Below are 14,417 nucleotides of genomic sequence, written 5' to 3'. Positions count from 1 at the left end.
CCAACAATTAGCAAACAGCAGGTGTAGGACTAGAACCTGTGTGTTTACTAATTCCTGGGTTGGTGCGCTTTGTAATTTCACTATAATTCTTTAGTGCTGAATGGAATATAACAATCAGGCAAACAATTTTTACATTTACTGCAGAGTTTTATCTTAGACAGTAAAATTCAAATAAATATTTTCATGTGAACAAATAAAAATACTGAAAACAAACCAATGAAAGATATCAGAAGTATGGTACAAAAATTCAAATTGCCCACTCTAGATAATAAAATCAGCACAGCCTTCTTTTTCATCTTCACTAGCCTTGCTGTTCAGATGGAGCAACATTTAAATGTTATAAAAATAAAATGATGTCATAACTGAAAAAAATATAAGATGTGGTTTATTATCTTAGAATAAGGGAAGGTTTTCTAAGCATGAAAGCAAAACCCGGAAACACAGAGAAAAAGATTTTTTAATTCGTCTGCATAAAAATTTCCATATGAATAAAATACCATAACCAGAGTCAAAGACAAAAAAGAAACAGTATGCACAACAGATTTGACAAGGAATAGATAGGCTTTTCGTTTGTTTGTTTCTTTTCAATATAAAAACAGTTTTTACACATCATAGTACTAGAAAAATGACCAAATAATAGCAAGCAATTCATAAAATAAAGGAGGAGGATAGTTAGTAAACACAGGAAAAGAAAGCCAATTCCACTGAAAAAACAAGCAGAATGAAAAAACAAGAGAAAAATAAAAAACAGGAGAAATATTCCCATTGGCAAGTATTGATCAGTTTGATAGCAAAAATTCTGTTTAGCACTTAAAGCATATTAATGCAGTTTGAAGAAATGTTTTGGGAGCGACACCTCTCTTACAATGTTGAACGAGAGGGGTTGTGTAAAACTAGCTGCAGAGTATGGTTAGATTTCATGATTACTGCTATTTTTGCGAGTTATGCACTATCTAAGGAATTTAAACCCTTGTCTTTTTTCATACTAGAATTCACACAGTGTTTAGCAAACCCTAAATGACAATAAGAACTATTCACTAGTTTCATCTGATGACATAATATGCAGTCTCACTAATCTAAATTCTCCCAATTTACCTAAATACCCTCAGTTACACACACCGGGGTCCACTGTAGAACTTGGAATATCTAATTTGGTCTTGTCTTAATTGTTCTGTTAGTGAAACACTTACTGCTTATCTTTTGAGATAATATTCTTTAGCAATTCTCACTCAAGCAGAGTTTTATATATGTTCATTAATATAAATTGTAATCTTTATCCTATAGAAAAATAGACTAACAATTATCAGAAAGTTTAATTACTGAGGAAAAAAGCTCCTGGATTTGAGCCAGTAGTACTAACACGACCATTTCCGACTTTCCTCTAATGCCTCTGCTTCTGTAGCAGCTAGATCTTGAGTTACGGTGAGGGAAGCCATCTTAGGTTCAGGCAGAATCTTGTAACTATGACCTGACTCACTAGTCTCTGTGGATACGTTCTGGCCTGCATGTTGCCTAGATGATTAAGCACCTATGGCTTTTGCTAAATACATGATCTGCTGTTTCTATGACTCTCACTTACGTATATCTCTCAACTGTGATAAGACAACTTTGTTCTCTGAGTTCTGAGGAACATCGTGATCTCCAAAAGGAAAATTTCTGCATTGGTGCCCATCACAAATGGCAGAAAAAAGAGATGATGTGGTGCCCTGAAGTTCGTCACACCAGATAGTTGACATCCCTAATGCCCCTCCTTCCGTGCCTATCTCCCCTATATAACTGCCTCACGGTTCTGCTTGATTCGAAGATGGTTCTTCGGGACACTAGTCTGCCATCTTTCTATCATGCTGGATAATCATATAAATTCTCCTTTCTCAACCACCAGCTCATGTGCAATTGATAGGCACCGGATTGTGGCAAGCAGGAGGAACCCCATTTTGCTCAGTTATAAATTTCTGGTGACCCCGATGGGACGCGCCTCTGCTGGTGACTGTTCAACTCCAGGAGAAGTCTTGAGACTCTCCCAGTAGCTGCTGGGGCTTTCTTTCTCCCGGGCACGGTTCCCTGAGTTCTCTTACTTGGTGACTGCCTCCAAGGCTTCCCTGTGGCTGAAGAAATGAAACAGGTTCTAGATTTGTTTGTTTGTTTTTGCTTCTGGTGAGTCAATGAGCTCAATCTGGAGTGGGGTAAGCCACTTCAGTCAGGCCTGTCTTGCACTCCCTGTCTCTTGTAGGAGAAATCCCAGAGGGATAGACCCACCTGAGTCTGGGCATCAACTAACAAGAGACATAGTGTAGGACTACCTGGAATCTGTTGGGTGCACTTGTCTGTTCTGTTTGGAAACCCATCTGTGTCCGAATGTCTATATGTTTGTAATTCTGAAATGGGGGGGACTCCATCTGACCCCAAGAAAAGCCCTCTGGGATACCTCTTGGCTAAATGGGCTGACTTCAGCTGTGAACCCATGCCCAGGAAGAAGATAGTTTTCTTTCATAACACCACATGGCCACAACATTATTTAGACTCTAGAGAGAAAATGGCCAAAATGGGACAATTTTGGTTTACTCAAACTGGTGTATTTACATATGCAATTGGAAAAAGTGAGCTCTAAAATTAAACAACCAATGGGAAGCCTATTTTAATCTTTTGAAGCTTCCAAATGAAATCAGGAATAATCCACTGCCCTATAAAGAAAATAACTAAACATGCTGGTGAAACAACACCAAATCTCCTCTCTTGCTGAACTTCCCCACTTCAACTGCCCTGAAATTCCTGATCTAAAGTTAAGCAACTGCAAGTAAGTAAACTTTTAAGATAATTTGGAATTATAATGGTCATTCTGGGGAAACTCTGGTTCAGACGAGGCCACCTTATAGGGTCACCCTGATAAGAGAGGATTCAAAACCTCTCATGATGGGATGCAGTCTTTGATTAATATGCAGAAACTTCTAAAAGACAAACTTGTTTCAAAAAGAGCTGTAAAAATGATCCTTATGACAACAACAAAAAGAATCTTTAGGAAATATTTTTGGCCCTCTGAGCAGGTCCACCTGCCAGGAAAATAGTTTGGATCCAACCATTCCTCTGAGTTCTGTTCCTGAGACCTGGTTAAAATTTTGAAGATCTCTGTTTGTGTCTATCTGTCTCTATAGTATTTTTCTGCCTCCAGAAGATATAATTTCTAAAGGAGCTCTGTTTAATTGGCTTGGAGTAAACACTTTTATAACTTATTTCTAAATGTAATAGAAACTAGCCCAGATGCCTTTCAGGTTAACATGACATCAAATGATCTTTGGTAAATGAAAGCTTGTTTGTTTGTTTCTTTGATTAAAATAAATATGTTTTCAGAGTTGTCAGCATTGGATATGACTCAAGCATGCTATCTCTGTTACAAAGTTTCTCAGCAAAAAATAAAATAATAGCTGATTTTGTCTGATGTCTTGTGAGGTTTTTGTAGGCAATCTAAATATAATTATTGGGAACAAGTAAACTGAATATATGTGAAAAGGGTAAGTTTTGCGGGAACTTTTTAACAACAATTATGTGTTATGATGCATATACTAAAAAAACTTAAGATGATTGCTAACTGCTTTATTTTTTTTTTATTTATTTATTTTTTTAAAGATTTTATTTTTTCCTTTTTCTCCCCAAAGCCCCCCGGTACATAGTTGTGTATTCTTCGTTGTGGGTTCTTCTAGTTGTGGCATGTGGGATGCTGCCTCAGCATGGTCTGATGAGCAGTGCCATGTCCGCGCCCAGGATTCGAACTAATGAAACACTGGGCCGCCTGCAGCGGAGCGCGCAAACTTAACCACTCGGCCACGGGGCCAGCCCCACTAACTGCTTTAATGTCACATGACGTTTTGTGAGAAATCTAAACAATTCTTGGGAATCAGATAAAATATTAGCAATTGATTACTAAGCATAAATTTGTCTGCCTCTGGTCTCTTATCTCAAAGAAACTGAAAGATGCTTAGATTTATTGATAAACATGTTTTTTGCATGCTGAGAAATTTTCTATGAGAAAGCACCTATTTCTGGAAAGTCTGTATACAGGGAAAGTAGAAGTATGTTTTCAGTAAAAAAGGTATAAAGAATAGAGATATTTTTGTTTGTTGTGTTAAGAAAGATAAATTTGTCCTAAAGTACTAGGAAAGAAAGGAAGGCATGGGACAAATTCTGAATGTAAAAAGTAAGAGACAGAAGGTTTGTGGAAATAAAAGCCCGAGGAGTTTTGTGAATGGTCAAGTTTGCTGAGATTAAAATGAATGAATTTCAACATCAAAAGTAAAATGGTAGAAAGTTGGAATTTGACTTTCTGTCTTCAAAAGGTAATTTTCTTAAACTTTTGGTCTGCTCTTGATGAAGAGGTTACAAGAGGCTTTTCTTTATTTTTAAGTAAGTCTACCTAAAGATAGAAGATTTATGTTTTGTTAAAATAATTTCCTATGTTCAGAAAGACTGAGGTTTCTCTATTAAGGTTTTTTGACTCTTTTAACTCTCAGTTTGCCTTTGACATCTTCTGTTGTCACCTTGATTGAATGGATAACTAAGCATTGTTTCCTATTTGACCAAGTGTTTTAAAACTTTTTGATATTTTTAACAAACTTGTCCTAAGGTTCAGAACCTGGATAAAGTCTTTCTTTTCACTTAAGAAGGAAACCTTGAAAATTTCTGATCAGCCCTGGGACTTCTCAAAGAATCGTTCTCTCTTTCTATAAACAGGAGGGTGTTAAACTAATTAGACTTATTTGGTATGTTAAATTACATGGGAAGTATTGTCAAATAAATGATAATAAGACTTCATATGTTATATTGTGTGGGTAAATATTATTAATATAAGTATTTAAAAAATTATATGACATTCCAAAATTACAATCTGTTCTGGTTGTCAGTCATAATTCTAGTCATTATCTCAAAGTGTTGTATGTCACAGAAATCGCCAGGTGTCTTTGTCAATTGCCATTTTGATCATTTTGTTATTTGCAGCCAGGTGATGTTTTACTCTCTTTTTGCAAATATATTTCCTCTTCAGAGAGATTCATGGAAAGGACTCTGACACTTGCTCTAGAATGCAGATTTCTTATAAACTTTCAGGTTGTGAAACTGAGCTGTGTAAAAAAATTACAGAACTGTAGATGATAAATGGATGGCCTCATACAACTGCTAACAGAAGATCAAGAGTTGGTTACATGAAACTAAATAAACTGATAAGGATGATTATAATTTTTATGACTTTTTGTTTGAAATATCATTGATTTTTAATGTTTTATTTTTCCAGTTTTAAGGAAACCTTTTTCTGTTTTCTCTTAAGGAACTATGAGTTATAGAAATTAGAAAGGAAAATCAAAACATTTGTCTTTTCCTTCCTATCTGATCTCTCCAGAATTTAAAAACTCTTGGGGCTGGCCCAGTGGCACAGCAGTTAAGTTCACACGTTCCACTTTGGTGGCCCAGGGTTTGCCAGTTCTGATCCTGCGTATGTACACATGCACCACTTATCAAGCCATGCCATGGCAGGCATCCTACATATAAAATAGAGGGAGATCCTACATATAAAATAGAGTATGGTTGTTACCTCAGGGCCAGTCTTCCTCAGCAAAAAGAAGGAGGATTGGTGGTAGATGTTAGCTCAGGGCTAATCTTCCTCAGAAAAACTCTTGATGAGTGAGTGTTCTTATGTTTATGGCAATATAGTTATTTGCATAAGTTCAATAAGAATCTGTTCTCCTTATAACAGGACACAATTGGGAACACTGCTTGTATTGCCAGGGCTTTGACTGGTATGCAATAATTGAGAGAAACATGCAGACTCAGATATGACCAGACAACTTGTGAGGAATAAAGATTGACTTTACGAAATAAAGCCAATTGGAAATACTGGCCTGGTACCTTGTTTACAGGATTGCCAGCAACCTTACCAGGTAAGTAATGAATGTCAATTCTCTGGCAGGTGCAGGGAACATCAAGGATATTTGGGGGACCTTGAGAAGAGAGGAATTCACCCAAATCTGTAGATATTGCCAGTAGAGACTAACAACAAGTAGTTGGCCTGGCCTCAAGAGGCCTATAGGGTTCAATCTGAGATTCCTTATAAAAAGTTACAAAGATCCTATATGATAAATTGCTATTCTTGTTGTACTTATGTGAATAATTGGGCCAAGTTTATTCAAACTAGACTTATTTTGCAAGGCAATAAGTCTTAATTTGGCTATCTTTGATAAAAATGAGATTGAATTTAGAGAGAAAAATTATATTTCAATAGAAACCATAATACAGACTTGTGAATGTTGGATTTTTGTTCTGTTATTTGTCTTTGAGGTTTGTTGTTTTCTATCTGTAAACTGGACTGGATCCTGAATGCTTCTAGTTTCCTCACTATCTGGTATGGATTTCCAAATTAACATTTTCAACTTTTTCTATCCTTTTCATTTAGAATCATTGAAAACTAAAACCACCCTTGTTCCTGAAGCCCAGCAAACTAAAATTGGACAACACTGATATAAAATCCTAATTGACATGAGAGGTAGAACTTGGACCTGACTCTGCAGTACAGGTCCTAGAAACTATTTGGCCAGAAGAGCAGTTAGCTTTTTTTAACGAAGAATTAATGCAGACCCTAAAACAAATTAGTCAAGTATATCATAAAGTACAGACCACAGCAGACAATGAGGGAAATAAAATTTTCCAGTTGGTCAACAAATATGAACATACATGTACATGATTCACAGGTGGCATGACTTGCTTTTTCTCTTCTCTCTCACCTTCACTATCTATGCCCATTGGAACCACTGTCCTGGCATGTGCCACCACTTTCCTTTCTGCCTTTGTTGGAAATGTAGAAAATATTGTTGCAGGGGTTTCTGAAGATGTTGTTGGTCCCCATCAAAACAACCAGGAAACCAAACAGCCTTAATGAAGGTCAGAATTAACCCTCGGTTCTAAGAAAGGGTGAGACAATTTAAAAGGCTTGCTCAGATCCACGCTGTCGGTTTTAAGCTTCCAGATTCTTCCCCTTTGCCACCCCAGTCATTGGCAGGAAGTAGCCAGAAGTCGTCAATGGCCTTATTCCTGAGTACATCATATGATTATGAAGTTACAACTGACAGTGGGGAAATGGTAACAGCTAGATCTTAAGTTAGCATGAGGGAAGCCATCTCAGGGAAAGGAAGCAATATTGTAACTATGCCCCTGATCCACTAGTCTCTGTGAATACATTCTAGCCTGCACATAGCCTAGATGATCAAGCATCTCTCACTTTTACAAAATCCATGATCTGCTAGTTCTATGAGTCTTGCTTACATATATCTCCCAGCTATGATAAGACTACTTTGTTCTCTGAGTTCCCCAGGACCATCATGACCTCCAGAAAGAAAAATTTTGCTTTGGTACCCATCATGAATGACAGACAAAAGAGATAAATTTTGTCACACTGCATAGTTGACATCCCTAAACCCCCTCCATCCCTGCCCGTTTCCCCTACATAACTGCCTCATGATTCTGTCTGATTTTTAGATGGTTCTTTAGGACACTAATCTGCCATCTTTCAATTATGCTGGATAATTGTAGAAATTTTCCTTTCTCAGCCACCAGCTTCTTTGTAACTGATTGGCGCCAGAATGCAGTGAGCAGAACGGGCCCTTTTTTGCTCAGTTACACTGATACAAATAAAAAGAGAAAGTTTATAACCAAAGTGAAGATTGATGTAGAACACTACATTAGAATCTAGGAGAATACCTGCTACGATAAGACAGATGGAGCCACATTGAGAAAAACCCCCTGAAGGTTAAATTTATGGTAATCCTATGCATATAATGGAAAGCTCATTGCATCAGCAGCAAAAGAAACTATTTACTAACATGGAACACATGAACTGTATCATCAAGAAAGCTGGGCGACTATAGTCCCTCTGTACCTTGCAAAATACCATCAAAGAAAAGAATAATAACATTCTTGCAAAAGAAAACAAGACAAAAGCTGGACAAGATGAAGGACTGCCTGACAAAATTGCAGTGCTCTGGAATGGTTATTCCCGTATAAATGGGGTAGTGGCAGTAGAATTTTTGAATAGCTTTTCATATTGGCAGTTTGGGGTTTTCATATCCCATTTACTCCATAACATTAGCAGTCAGTCTACTAAGCTATGAGAAGATGCTGTCTAGAAGAGAAGCTTTGTACTAGGTCTAAAATGGTTAACAACTGGGGATTTTGAGAGCTGCTCACGCCATCTTGAGATTCAGCATCAACTCTGGGAATGAAATTTATCCATGCACAAATGGAAAGTCTGTGGTTAAGGAGACAGCTCTGATGAAGTCACTAATCACAGTCCAGTCTGGAAACATCTCCTTTGAAACAAGGGTAAGCAAGGAGAAAACAACCAAACAAGTTGAAAGTCAGAAAATGTATTCTGAAAAGCTAGAGAGAAAAAAGCATCAGAAAACATACACCTAAGAATAATGCACTGTTGTTGTTGTCCAATTTATTTGCTAAAGAAAAAAACAATCTTGACTACTTCCTGGATACAAGGCAGGTAACTCTTTTATATCTCCAGGAGAGTGTAATAAGATATGCCCTTTGTGAAACAGAAGTGGACAGTCACAAGAAAGTGTAGCTGGCACAAAAATATCACGTTATGAAGGAAAAATCAAAATCAATAAGGTAAGGAGCTAGAACTCAAATAGAATTGAGAGCTGTAATTGAGATGTTGAAGATGAGAGAGTTGCCTCTCTTCAACTGGTATTAGTGAATGAGAGAGGCAGAGGAGAGGTGTTCCCAGAATATAAAGAAAGTTGTGAGGAATTAAAGTGTGAATAAGAGGCTAAGAAGAATAGGATGAGGAGATGACAGATAAAGGGGTGAATTTCAAGCTGAGAGGTCAGCATAAATGGAACAAACTCTATAGGGAAATACACCTAAGAAATTTAAATTTAAATGAAATTTAAATTCATGAGTTGAAGAATAATAAAACATGACTACATACTTTTTATTTCAGGAAAAGAATAATTTTTCACTACTTGAAATGTACTAAGGACATCAATAAATCAAAAGAAGGAGACATGATTATTTCAATAGATGCTAAAAATGCATTTTGTAAAATTCATCAGTTGAGAAATTAAAAACTCTAGTAAAATTCATCACTAAACTCTGATTAGGGAAGAAAAAAATATCTATATCCTTAACATGGTAAAGGCTATGTGTCTTAAACCAATACTCAACATCAATATGATAATCAAACATGACAGACATTGCCATTAAAGTGAAGAACAAAATAAAGATGCATATTGATAGCATATTGTCATTTTCAAAGCTATTAATAATGTAATAAATTCAAAGAGGTGACGCATTCACAATTAATTCTCCAAAGTCAGTAAGGATCCTGTACACTAGCGTTAACACTGCAAGTTATTCAGTGGAAGAATGTTCCTTTTCAAAGGGTCATCCAAAACATGCAAGAAATTCAGCTATAAATCTCAACTGAATGTGAAGGGAAACAGAATATACCACCCTAATATGCCCCTTTGGCATATGGAATATTTTGAATTAAAGGTACTTGAGAAATAACCAATGCAAGAAGGATACCATGACCCTCCTTGGTCCCTCTGAAAACAGGAAATAAATATCCCTTGTGAATGTACTTTCCCTATATCAGGAAAGTAGAAAGCATCTTAATCATCAGAGAGAGGGAATTCAGGGCTGAGAAAACTGTATAAACAAAGCTTGTTACTTCTTCTCTAATTAGCTACCCCAAGCCCAAACCCCTTTGTTTTGCCAATTCCTCAAAAATTTATTGTTTCCTTGTCTAAAAGATATAAAAGCTGTCTGCTTTGGTCATTTCTTTGAATTTCATATTTTTATGAGCTCCTGTATAGAAAAAATTAAATTTATTTTTCTCCTGTTAATCTGTTTTAAGTCAATTTAATTACTAGACCAGCCAAAGAACCTATAAGGGAAGAGGGGGAAATTGTTTCTCCCCTACAAATGTTATGAAAAACAAAACATAAACACTTTACCATAGTTTTATAGATCCTTTATTATCTAGTTTCTTTAAGCATCTCCAACATCAGTTTGTACCTGACCCCTCTCCCCGCTAAACTTCAGATTCACTGGCCGCCTTTCCTTTCTTTCAGCAAGCTGTTTTCAGGCTTCGGCATAGGCTGTTCTCTTTGCCTTGGATTCTGTAACCTCGACTGTTTTCTTTGCATGCCAGCTCCAGTGCACATTCAAGTTTTCCCTAAATTTTGCATCCTTAGAAAGTCTTTTCAAGGACACCCATCCAACTAAAATGCACCCTGCCACACACATTTTGTGATCTCAGCAGCTTCATTTTCACTTCTATAGGTAATTTTGTCTTTCATAACATCATAAGTATTTTTTTATTGTCTCCTACATTGCAAGTGCCATAATGATGGAATCACATTGAGTACACTGACATTTCATAAATATTGGAAAAAAAGAATAAAAACAATAATATGCAGATAGGAGTACACTTAATATTCTTGGATACTACTTATTAAGCCCAAATTGATAAATAAATTTCAGACACTTTAAATCTAACTCCTGATTAACAAAGTAATTCTGAGGTTCAAAATAATAAAGAATCAATAATTGATAAGTTCAGAAAAATTCCTAAGTATTCATTAATCGAGACCATGATAAATTATTTAACAAAATGCATATGCTTCAATGAAATGTTGATTTGAGAAAAGCCTACCCATTTGGGAAAAATATGGTTGATGCTTATCTTATACATAAAAATAAATCCTAGGGGAATTAAAATTATAAATATTAAAAAATGAAACCAAACAATTCCTAGAAGAAAACGTAGCCAATATTTATATTTTCATTGTGAGGAAGTCAATTCTAAGAATGTTATTAATTACTACTTAGAATGCATTTTAATTTAGAAATGACCAAACTAAAATATAGTTGAGATAGCATAGTTAGAAAAATTTTAAAAAATTATTTTATATGAAACATAAATGTTTAACAACCTTACATATAAAGCAATGAATAAACTCATAAGAAAAGTGAAAACACATTTTAAATGAAGATAATTTGTTAATTTAGCAAACTGAAATTATTCAAAAAGGGGGCCATTAGCTAGTTTTTTCCAGGGTTTAGAGAAAAGGCTGACCTCATACGTGGCTCATAAAATGTAATATGTGTGGACACGTGCATGAGTAACATTTAAATGCCTTACATCCTTCCTTTCAGCACGCTGCTTCTAAAAGTCTATTCTTAAGCAATATCCATGACTGTGCTCAAGTATTCCCTTGTGTTCATCACATTGTTTGTAAGAATCATGAAAACGAGCCCCAAAATTATACTTTTAAAGTAAGTTATATTACGACACATGATAAGATGCAATTCAGTGAAACCATATGGTTTTAGAAGCACATTAAATAACATAAGAATACATACTTATTAACCATATTGTTAACCAAATAAAAGGTGACTTGTTAAGGCTGGAGTAAAGTTATTACTATATTCACACATATGCATACAAAGACAAAGGCTGGGTGGTAATTATAGGTGTATTCTCAAAAAGCTCTATGGTCATCTTGTAATACTTCTGTGATAAGAAAAATGCTAAAAACCCTTGTTCTACACACACAGAGTCGGTTATTCCTGTCAAAAAAATAAACCACTAGCCCACCCTTAACTGTATTCGAGGGTCACTAGTCACAGCCCTATGGGACACTTTTGGTCACGATGTGACAAGTTAGTTAATTCTGTTATATTTTTAATGAGCTAGATTCCACTCTAAATTAGTATCTAAACTGAAAACATGATTGGAAAGTAGTGTGACCACCCATGATTTGTGTTACTAGTTAAGACTAGCATTTATTTAGAGTAGTGATACTGGGCACTAAAATAGAATCTGGAAAAATTCTTACTTTTTAATTCTTGGCATACTGGCTTTTTTTTTTTTAAGAGAAATTAACCTTATCCAGAACTGTGTATGCATCAAAAAATTTTTTTGAGCCACCCCAGGTTTCCTAGTGTTTAAGTTTGGCGTCCTCTGCTTCAGCAGCCTGGGCTCGGTCCCCAGCACGGACCCACAGCACTCGTCAGCCACGCTGTGATGGTGATCCACGTACAAAATAGAGCGCAGATGTTAGATCAGGACGAATCTTCCTCAGAAAAAAAATATATATTTTTAAACCTGCTGAATTTTGATTCATTCATGGTATTATTTAAAGGAGTAGAGATGTATATACAGATATAGAAAACATTTTTATTCCAATTAATTCCAAAATGTTTTAATATTCTATTATACATTACTTTCCTTAACATAATGTGTACCCCACATTATATTGGTTTACTTATTTAGAGACACTGGCAGCACTGCATTTTTCATTGATTCTACTTTGAATAAACTATATGTGCTCATAAAGAAATCAGTAAATTTTTATTTTATCTCACACAGAGATAAAATAAATATCTGTAGATAGAAGAATCCTAATATTCAAAGTAAATTTAAAGTCTCAAATAGTAATTTAAGTTTTGTTACTATTAATGACTAAAACAAATGGACACTGTGGTATATTTTATTAATATTTATAATTATGTTACTTAAATTTTTTATACATTTAATTTATTTTTATAAATTTAAATTAATAAAGTAAATGAATAATAAAAATGAGGCTACTAAGATGAACATAGATTTTACATCGGGAGTTAGCAATTATGTTGAAACTATAGTCAAGCCAGCAACCAATCCAGTTCTGTATTTTATATTGATGACATTCTGATGTAAACAGTTATTAACTGCACAGACAAGTGTTTTTAGATGGTAACTGGTTTTTAGGCTTATCAAGAAGTCACAGAATCCTCTTTACTTGCCCTGGTTCTGATAGCTGAGATTATAGCGAAGAATATGGTTTTCTTAAGAGTTTAATCGTGAATAAGAGAGATGTAATTTTAAACCTGCTGAATTTTAAACCATTCTACGTTATTAATAATTTATATAACAATCAGTCTCTTAAAATCAACCCCCAAACTGCTTACAATATCTGAAGTTTGGTTGTTGTTTTGTAACATCCGTTTCTCAACAGCACATCTGCTTGCTTCACCCAGTAGGCAATTCAGTATGTGGCATGTAGAAATGGGTCATTTGCGTGATTTAATGCAAGTGGCTAGGCTTAAATTAAAACAAGCAAGTAGACAAATGCCAGTGCGGAGCAACAATCTTTCAAATCAATGACGTATTTATATAACACACAAAGTACATGCAGATAAACTTTATTCTGAATTCTACACAAAAATGACAGTGTTGTAATGTTTAACAAAGTGTTAGCCTTCATTTCATGGTGTATTTTGTGTAGTTTTTTTTTTCTTTTAGTTAAAAGTTTAATAATAGGCAAAATGTAATTATAAAGTAAAATTCTAATTTATGATTTCAAAATCCTAGAAATACTGCTTTAATTTGAAAACCACTACCTCTTGGTCATAACCTGGTCTCAGTACTTTTGTGCCTTTGCACATTTACTAGGGAAAAAATAAAGGAGCAATTAGCTCTAAAATAATTGCTTGGATATATTGGATTCTGTATCCCAAAGACATGCCAACCAAATTTCCTTTTCTTTTTCTTTTTTTGTTGAGGAAGGTTAGCCCTGAACCAACATCCACTGCCAATCCTCCTCTTTTTTGCTGAGGAAAATAGGCCCTGAGCTAACATCAGTGTCCATTTTCCTCTATTTCGTATGTGGGACGCCTGCCACAGCATGGCTGGATGAGTGGTGCATGGGTCCACACCCAGGATCTGGACTGTGGAACCCTGTGCTACTGAAGCAGAGTGTGGGAACCTAACCGCTATGCCACTGGACTGGCCCCCAAACCTCTTTTTCAATTGATTTTGAAGTTAAGGAATGTATTGAAGAAAACCTCAAACTACACATAGCCTTATTTCTGTCCTTAGAGCGACAGTAACAGGCTCATTAGAATAAATAAGAAGTTTAATGACCTATGGACATAGCTCCTTGGAAGAAGCTTTGATATCATTTGTAATATTCTTTTCCTAATGTATATTTTTCTCTTCTTAATTTTGTTTCCAATTTGTCAGCTCCCATCCAACTTCCTAACACAGAGAAGGTACTCAGTAAAAGCGTGGTAAATAAATGTGTTATTTAACTAACTTCTTTTGTAAAGCAAATCAGTTGTCTATGTTATGGTCCAGGTTTTACTCCAAGTGTACTTATTCATGGTTTTTCAGTGTTATACTGTTACAACTGCTAATTCTGATTGACATCTAAGGAAAGTAAACACAATCCCCTCCAAACAGGAATTACTTCTTTGAATCTCAAAGTTTAAAAAACAAAACAAAACAAAAAACTCAATATGTATATCACTGAAGCACTTATATTTTCTCATGCTAATGCTTTTGCATATCTATAATTATCAAAGAATCTCTGGCTTTC

This window comes from Equus caballus, chromosome 19 (genome assembly GCF_041296265.1).
Source record: "Equus caballus isolate H_3958 breed thoroughbred chromosome 19, TB-T2T, whole genome shotgun sequence".
Lineage (NCBI taxonomy): Eukaryota > Metazoa > Chordata > Mammalia > Perissodactyla > Equidae > Equus > Equus caballus.
This window is presented reverse-complemented; position numbering follows the sequence as displayed.